Below are 9,548 nucleotides of genomic sequence, written 5' to 3'. Positions count from 1 at the left end.
TTTTTTTTTTAATTAACATAAAATATTTGTTTCAGGAATACACGTCTGTGGTTCATCAGGCTTACACATTTCACAGCACTCACCATAGCACATACCCACCCCAATATCCATAACCCAGCCTCCCCATCCTACCTAACCCTCTCTCCTCCACAACCCTTAGTTTGTTTCCTGAGATTAAGTTCCTTATGGTTTGTCTCCCTCTCTGGTTTCATCCTGTTTCATTTTTCCCTCCCTTCTTTTATGATCCTCTGTCTTGTTTCTCAGATTCCTTCTACCAGTGAGATCATATGATGATTATCTTTCTCTGTTTAACTTGTTTCGTTTAACATAATAGCTTCTAGTTCCATCTATGTTATTGCAAAAGACAAGATTTCAGTTTTTGATGGCTGTATAGTATTCCACTGTGTGTGTGTGTGTGTGTGTGTGTGTGTGTGTGTGTGTAATATAGGTACACCACATCTTCTTTATCCATGTATCTGTTGATGGACATCTAGGTTCTTTCCATAGTTTGACTTCTCCAGCTTCAGTTTTGAGTTGTTTTCTTTTCTATATATGATAGTTACTTGTGTTAACACTTAGTGTTTATTATAGGTATTTATATTTGTATATGATTAGCTAGGGCTTCACCTCATCTTACACAATAATAGTTTCAGAGCATAGGGATAGGAAGATTAATAAGAACAGAAGGAAAATAAAAGTAAAAATAGAAATGAGTCAAAATGGAGTTCAGTGAAAACCAACAGCTGATTCTTAAAGCTGAACTGTGAAGGAAGTTTCTAGTACCTCTGAGTGGGGAGGAGGGTACAGCTCTCCCTGTTCTGGCTATCTTTATAGAGATCAAGAGGCATAAAATTTTAAGGGCACTGTATAATACCATTTCAATAAATATAAATTTACCAGCTTGACTATATTTTCCTAAGTTAACCCAAAATAACTCACGTAGTTAAGCTGAATAGACAGAAGAAACATGAATGGTAATCAAGGGCCTTCAACAAGAGGGTTAAATCTTGTGCAGAATGTTAAAAAGGATGAGTCTTCAACTAATTCAATAAAACTAACATAATTGGTACCAAAACTGAAAAATTGTATTATCTCAAGCCATTCTCCTGGTACGTAGTCTCTTGAAAGTAATAACAACCCGAGTGCTGCAATGGAATAAAATGCAGACTAGAAAGGATGAGGCAGGTTTTTTAAAAAAGATTTTATTTATGTGATAGACACAATAAGAAAGGGAACACAATGGGAATGGGATAGGGAGAAGCAGGCTTCCCACTGAGCAGAGAGCCCCATGCGGGACTCAATCCCAGGACCCTGGGATCACGACCTGAGCTGAAGACAAACACCTAACAACTGACCACTCAGGCCTCCTCAAATTGAGGCAGTTCTATCCATAACAAAGAATCATCTCAAAGTGAAAAATGTTTTATTAGACTGTGTATATACACAAAAGCGTATTCTTTATATGTAAGAAGTATTAGTAATTGTCTCTGGGAAGGCAAATGTCTGAGTAATTGGACAGTTGACACTTTCATTGCATTTAGGTACTTTTTGAGTTTTATTTTGGCATTTGCATGTATCAACTGTGAGCAAAAACTGAAGAGTAAGGAGATATGTTCATGACATAAAAACTACAAACACCTATCAAAGTGTGTAAGAACCCATTTTTGTAATAAAAACTATACAAACAGAAGCATTAAAATAAGTGAAAAATGGCTAACATTACTATGGGTTATAGACAGATTTTCAGGAAAGATGGTCTAGGCTAAGAGCTGAACTGTCCTTACCAAAATTCAGGATTAAATATAAAGGTCTTAAGTACAGGGTTTCTTTTCAAGGTGAGGAATTACATAGGAAATACATATCCTGGAATTACATAGAGGTGACTTGGCTTTTTCGTGTATTTTGTTTTTTGTTTTTTGAAGATTTTGTCAGCACAAGCAAATCAGCAGGCAGAGGGAGAAGCAGTCTTGGGGAATCCAATGCGGGAATCAATCTCAGGACCCTGGGATCATGACCTGAGTTGAAAGTAGATAATTAACTGACTGAACCACCCAGGTGTCCCCATAGAGGTGATTGCTAGCACCACTTTTTGAATATACTAATAATCACTGAATTATACTTTAAATGGGTGGATTTTATGTTAGTAAATTATGTTTCAATAGAACTCTTATTTTTTTCAGAGTGGGAATGGAGGTGAGGGGCAGAGAATTTTTTTTAAGGAGTGGGGAGGGTCGGGCAGCAGGAAAAGGAGAGAAAGAATCTTCTTCTTCTTTTTTTTTTTTTTTTAAGATTTTATTTATTTATTTGACAGACAGATCACAAGTAGGCAGAGCGGCAGCCTGCCTGTTGAGCAGAGAGCCCCATGCGGGGTTGGATCCCAGGACCCCGGGATCATGACCTGAGCCAAAGGCAGAGGCTTTAACTTACTGAGTCACCCAGGTGCCCCAAGAATCTTTTTCTCTTAAGGATTCATTAGAATGTAATGAGCACTGGGTATTATGTAAGGCTGACTAATCACAACTCTACTCTAAAACTAATAATATACTAAATGTTAGTTAATTGAATACAAATTTTAAAAAGATGTAAGAGCTTAAAAGTAAAGCATGAAATTAAAAAAAAATTATTTATTAGAGTGCATGTGGCAGTGGTTGGGGGATAGGAGGGAAGGATGGCACAGAGAAACCCAAGCACACTCCCCCCTAAGTGGAAATCCTGACAAGGGCTCAAGCTCATGGCCCATGAGATCATGATCTGAGCCAAAGACAAGAGTCAGACACTTAACCCACTGACCCACACAGGAGCCCATAGAGATCTTATTTTATACATCTCCTTAAAGTCAGAAGCACTAGTAGGATAGTAAGGAACTTATGTTATAGGTCTCTTTTCAAGCCAAAGAGCTGATAGGATAGTAAGGAACCCAAGAAGGTAAAGCCCACCCAAACCCCTTTTGGATGTAATGACATTTGATGATCCTATTCTGCTAGACCATGGAGGAGGGAGGCTCAGTGGCACCTTCCTAGGCTAAATTACACATATTCAGTACCACCAACCACCATACTTAGCATCAAACTCATTCAGGAGCATGTGAGAGGAACCCCAGCTTGCCAGGGAAGCACTGCTGGGTGTTCATGGGAAGAGTCCTTGCAGAAGTCCCTATCACCAGCCTGAAGCCAGGATCACTGGCTCTCCCAGGTGACACTTAAGGGGCAGGAGACTACATTCACCTCGTGGGCTTGAGGTCCACTTTGACTTGGTAGCTCCAGGACCCACAGGAGCCAGCATCTCTCATAAAAACTTCTCAGGCATAGATTCCCATACTGAAAAACTGAATTCTTACTTTGGTGACCAAAAAAATCAAGGACCAAGTTCAACTAGAGATGAAGAAATTTTTTTTAAAGATTTTTATTTATTTATTTATTTGACAGGCAGAGATCACAAGTAGGCATAGTGGCAGGCAGAGAGAGGAAGGGAAGCAGGCTCCCTGCTGAGCAGAGAGCCTGATGTGGGACTCGATCCCAGGACCCTGGAATCATGACCTGAACCAAAGGCAGAGGCTTTAACCCACTGAGCCACCCAGGTGCCCCTGGAGGTGAAGAATTTAAATAAGACCCTCTTCACATTAAATGAGGACACCAAAAGGCTATTTAAGGCAAGGTAAACCAAAAGTAAACTCACTCAACTTTCTGTAAACAAGAAGACCTTGGCACTAGGAGAATAGGAGTTAAAATGAAAAGTGAAAAATGGTGTTGAGAATTATAGGCCTGTTACACAGATGTGAAAACTAAGTTCATATTGCCTGGGTGATCTAAGAAGGCTCTAGAGGTAATCTTTTCTTTTAAAAGATTCTGTATATATATAGAGAGAGAGCGTGCACATCCATACATGAGTAGGGGAAGGGACAGAGGGAGACAGAATCTCAAGCAGACTGCGCAGCTCAACTGACTGAGCCATCCAGGTGCCCCTAGATAAAATCTTAATTTGAGGTGCTTTGTTGACTGCAAATGTCCCCCAGAAAGCTGACAAATGCAAACAACTCTTCTCTAGAAGGAGGCACCCTCACACTAGGCTAAAAAGAATCTCCACAAATAGTTCCTTAAGAATAATGACCAGTACTCAGAAAAAGAAAAAAAAAAAATAAAAATGTAATCATGCACCACAAATGAGACTCAGAAGAAACGACAGAAATAGCAGAAGTAAACTACAAACACTGAATTAGCAGATTATAAAACAGCTATGCTTATTATGGTTAAATAAATAAAACGAGTTTCAAAATACTTCCAGAAGCAGTAACTATAACAGTGACACAGTATATGAGAAAAGGAACCAGATGAAGCATCTAGAAATGAAAAAAATATATAATAATAAATTCAAAATCTGACCACAGATGAAACCAGAAAGTGAAATGATACTGTTGAAGCCAGGTGGCAGATATAGGATAGATAATCTATTATCCTCTCCACTTCTGTGTATATTTGAGTATTTTCATAATAAAAGTAATAAAAAATGAGTTTGCCAGAGTAGACATCATTAAACACTGAATATGTGATCCTGTAAGTCAGAATCCAGATTGTAGCACAGAAAGATAAAAAAGATTGAATATACAAAAGAGTTAAACAATGAACACTACATCAAGAACTATTGATGTACTATATGTTGTTAGCTAAATGACTTTTAAAAAAATGAGGGTTAAATAATAGGAAATTTAGTTAGTTCTAGCATACATCTAACTGGAAACCCAAAGAAGAGAAAGTGACTGGGGTCCTGCCAATATTTGAAGAGATAATGACTGAGAATTTCCCAGAACCCATGTAAAATATCCACAGAATCAAGCTCAGTGAGTCTCAAGCAGGATAAATAAAAAGACATAAACAGTTATACATATCATAATGAAATTCCAGAATACCAAAGACAAAAGTCCGAAAATTACACAGAGAAAGACAATTAGGTTAACAATGCTATGCATCTGGATAGTATATAAATAATTTTCACATATTTACACTTAAATGTGAACATCTGATTTTGTTACAGTGGACACGTATCACTTTAATTTCTTTTTCATTTTTATCAAATTCATATATGCATGTAGTATAAAAGGCAAAATTTCCACATGGCTTTTTTCTAGCTTTTTAATCAGATTTTTAAAAAAGATTTTATTTAGGGGCATCTGGGTGGCTCAGTGAGTTAAAGCCTCTGCCTTTGGCTCAGGTCATGGTCCTAGGGTCCTGGGATCCAGCCCATTGGGTTCTCTCCTCAGCGGGCAGCCTGCTTCCTCCTCTCCCTCTGCCTGCCTCTCTGCCTACTTGTGATCTCTGTCTAATAAATAAATAAATCTTAAAAAAAAAAAAAGATTTTATTTATTCATTTAAGACAGAGCACGCAAGCGAGCAAACACGAGGAGGAGGGACAGAGGGCGAAGGAGAAGCAGACTCCCTGCTAAGCAGGGATCCTGGCTCAGGGTTCTATTCCAGGACCCCAAGATCGGGACCTTAGCCAAAGACAGATGCTCAATAGACTGAGCCACTCAGGTGCCCCTTTAATCAGATTTTATATTTTTAAAAAATACAATTTTTTCGGGGAGCCTGGGTGGATCAGTGGGTTAAAGCCTCTGCCTTTGGCTCAGGTCGTGATCCCAGGGTCCTAGGATCGAGCCCCACATCATGTTCTCTGCTCAGCGGAGCCTGCTTCCTCCTCTCTCTCTGCCTGCCTCTCTGCCTAGTTGTGATCTCTGTCAAATAAATAAATAAAATCTTTAAAATATATATATTTTATATATATATAAAATATATATATATATATATATATATATATATATACAATTTTTCCTTAAATTCCACAGTCTTGGTTTTTCAGGGACAGAGAAAATTTGCAATGATGACATCAACCCCGTGTTATTTGGTGGCTCCTGACTCTGCAAGACTAAAAGGAGTTGTGCCTCAAGAGCCAGTGAGGATATGAACTCTGAGCTGTTCTCCCGAAGCATCTGAGCCCCGGCAAGGGGGCTTGCTTGCAGGGTCTGACAAAGCATTGCACAGGTAGCCCAGGATTCCCAGGCCTTGCCAAGGCTTTTATTAGCGCCCACCAGGCCTGTGCCAGTTCATCAAGTATCCTAACCAAGCACGCACCCTTCTTTCCTGACACTCTGCCACCCACTAGTCCTGCCATAATCCTCTTAGCCTACTTCCCAGACCCCGTAAATGGCAAAAGGTGCACCAGCCTGGAGTATAGCAGAAGTTGTGGTGGGGCAGCCTCTGAGACCGTGTTAGTGAGTATTGATAAAAGAGTGGGGCGGAGTGAAGGGGGTGGAGTTAAGATGGCGGAGGAGTCGGGGGACTCGAAGTTTGTCTTGTCCCTGGAATACAACTAGATATCAAGTCATTCTGAACACCTGAGAAATCAACTGGAGGTCTGAGAAAACAAATATTGCAAGTCTACAGGTAGAAAAGCACCACCTTTTGGAAGGTAGGGGATGCAGAGACTTGAATCCGGTGTGATGTGGTTGAGGGGATATAGTGGCAAGGAGGGAGCCTGCTTAAGGAGGCGGTTGCAAAGTATTATAAGCAGGGGAGCACAAAATCAGAACTTCCAGAAGTCTGCTTCAGTGCGGTACGCGCCTCACCTAAGGGTGCTCAGGTGGCGAAGCAGGGCAGAATCCCAGCTGTGATACCTTGATCTGAGGATCCACTGGGTCACAAACATCACATGCCTAAGTGATGCCCTGTTACCAGGCTCAGCAGTGGTGAAGCTGGCTGAGAACGGTCTAGGCGCCAGCTCTCTGTTCTGTGTTGCCATGAACTGCAAACTGCTGTGTGGTCAAGCGACCGCTTTCCTGGGATAGGTCCAGCCAAAGGGAGAAGCGTGGTGAGACCCCCTTCCTTCCAGGTGAAACAGTACATGTCCCAGTTTTTAACAGTTTTGAAACTCAAGTCCCTGGCCTGGGATAAAAAAGCACAGAGGTACACAGGATGAACACAGAGGTCTGACAGAAACTGGGGAGACAAGAGTGATTAATTGCTCTTCTGTGAGGGCTCACTGAAGAGTGGGGTCCCGACTGCCTGGGTGGCTCCATTGGTTAGGTGGCAACCTTCAGCTCAGGTCATGATCTCAGGGTCCTGCAATGGAGTCCAGCATCTGGCTCCCTGCTCAGTGGGGAGTCTGCTTCTCCCTCTCCCTCTGCCCCTCCCTGCTGCTCGTTCTTGTTCTCTCTCTCTCAAATAAATAAACAAGTAAAATCTTGAAGAAGAAGAGGAAGAGGAGGAAGAAGGAGAGGAGTAGGGTCCCGAATTTTCAGCTCTGTGGCTAGAGAGTGGGGCACCACCATATTCATCCTGCCCATCAGTACTGAAAGCCTTCAGGGGGAGCAAAACAGCACCACCTAGTGGAGTCTGGCGCCGCTTACACCAAGTCCTGCCTCCCTTGTGCACGGAGGGTGCGTTTCCACAAGGGCAAGTCCACCTGAGAATCAGTGCAACAGGCCTCTCCCCCAGAAGACCAGCACAAACAACTCACTTATATCAAGTTTACTGGTCATAGAGGGCTCCAAAGCTTCAGCTCTGGGGAAAATAGTATCTAGTATCTTTATACTTTCATTCTTTGTTTTTTTATTATTCCTTTCAGTTATTTTTTTTTTAAGATTTTATTTCTTTATTTGACAGACAGATCACAAGTAGGCAGAGAGGCAGGCAGAGAGAGTGGGGGGGTAAGCAGGCTCCCCACCAAGCAGAGAGCCTGATGTGGGACTCCATCCCAGGACCCTGAGATCATGACCTGACCTGAGGGCAGAGGCTCAACCCACTGAGCCACCCAGGTGCCCCAGGTGCCCCATTTTCAGTTATTTTTTATTTTCTTAATTTTTACGTATATGTTACATATTTTTTTTCCTTTCGTTGTATTTTTATATATACATCTTTTCTTTCTTTCATATTTTGAGCTCTTGTCCCTTTAACTATTATTATTTTTTAAAGATTTTATTTATTTATTTGATAGACAGAGATTACAAGTAGGCAGAGAGGCAGCCTCCCTGCTGAGCAGAGAGACCGATGTGGGGCTCGATCCCAGGATCCTGGAATCATGACCTGAGCTGAAGGGAGAAACTTTAACCACTGAGCCACCCAGGCAGCCCCTCTTGTCCCTTTTAATAAGCAGACCAAAACACACCCAGGATTTAGTTTTGTTGTTGTTGTTGCTATTGTTTTTTCTTTTTCTTCTTTTCTGGAAAAAATAATGAGATGGATAAATTCAACCCCAAAGAAAGAACAGGAGGTAGTACTTATAGCCAGGGATTTAATCAATATAGGTGTAACTAAGATGTCTGAACTGCAATTTAAAATAACAAATATAAAGATACTAGCTGAGCTTGAAAACATAGAAACACTAGAGAATCCCTTACTGTAGAGATAAAAGAACTAAAATCTAGTCTTTTCAAGATAGAAATTAAAATGCTATAACTTAGGGCGCCTGGGTGGCTCAGCGGGTTAAGCCGCTACCTTCGGCTCAGGTCATGATCTCAGGGTCCTGGGATCGAGTCCCGCATCGGGTTCTCTGCTCAGCAGGGAGCCTGCTTCCCTCTCTCTCTCTGCCTGCCTCTCCATCTACTTGTAATTTCTCTCTGTCAAATAAATAAATAAAATCTTTAAAAAAAAAATAAAATAAAATAAAAAATAAAATAAAATGCTATAACTTAGATGTAGTCCCAAGAGGAGGCCCTAAAAGCAAGGATGAATGAAGTAGAAAGGTGAATTAGTGATATAGAAGATAAAATTATGGAAAATAATGAAGCTAAAAAGAAGAGGAAAAGGAAATTATCTGGTCACAAAGGTAGACTTAGGGAACTCAGTGATTCCATAAAGCAAAATAATATCCAGGGTGCGCCTGGGTGGCTCGGCGGGTTAAGCCGCTGCCTTCGGCTCAGGTCGTGATCCCAGGGTCTTGGAATCGAGCCCCACATCGGGCTCTCTGCTCAGCAGGGAGCCTGCTTCCTCCTCTCTCTCTGCCCGTCTCTCTGCCTACTTGTGGTTTCTGTCTGTCAAATAAATAAAATAAAATCTTTAAAATAATAATAATAATATCCACATAATAGGGGTCACAGAAGAGCGGGGGAAATAGGGGCAGAAGGTTTATTTGAATAAATGATAGCTGAGAACTTTCCTAAGGTGGGGAAGGAAACAGGCATTCAAGTCCAAGAGGCACAGAGAACTCCCCTCAAAACCAACACAAAGAGGTCAACACCATAAACTTGCACATTACAAAGAGAAAGAGAAAATTCTGAAAGCAGTGTGGGACAAGTGTTCCTTAACCTATGAGGGTAGGCACATAACACTGGCAGCAGATCTGTCCACAGAGACCTGGCAGGCCAGAAAGGACTAGCATGATATAATCAAGGTGTTAAATGGGCAAAATATGCAGCCAAGAATACATTATCCAGCTCAGCTGTCATTCAGAATAGGAGAGATAAAGAGGTCCAAGGAAAAACAAAAAACTAAATGAACATGTGAACACTAAACCAGCTCTGCAAGAAATATTAATGGGGACTCTTTGAGTGAAAAGAGAGA

The sequence above is a fragment of the Mustela putorius genome, unplaced genomic scaffold (assembly GCF_011764305.1).
Source record: "Mustela putorius furo isolate JIRA1106 unplaced genomic scaffold, ASM1176430v1.1 tig00000135_pilon_pilon_pilon, whole genome shotgun sequence".
In the NCBI taxonomy this organism is placed as follows: domain Eukaryota; kingdom Metazoa; phylum Chordata; class Mammalia; order Carnivora; family Mustelidae; genus Mustela; species Mustela putorius.
This window is presented reverse-complemented; position numbering follows the sequence as displayed.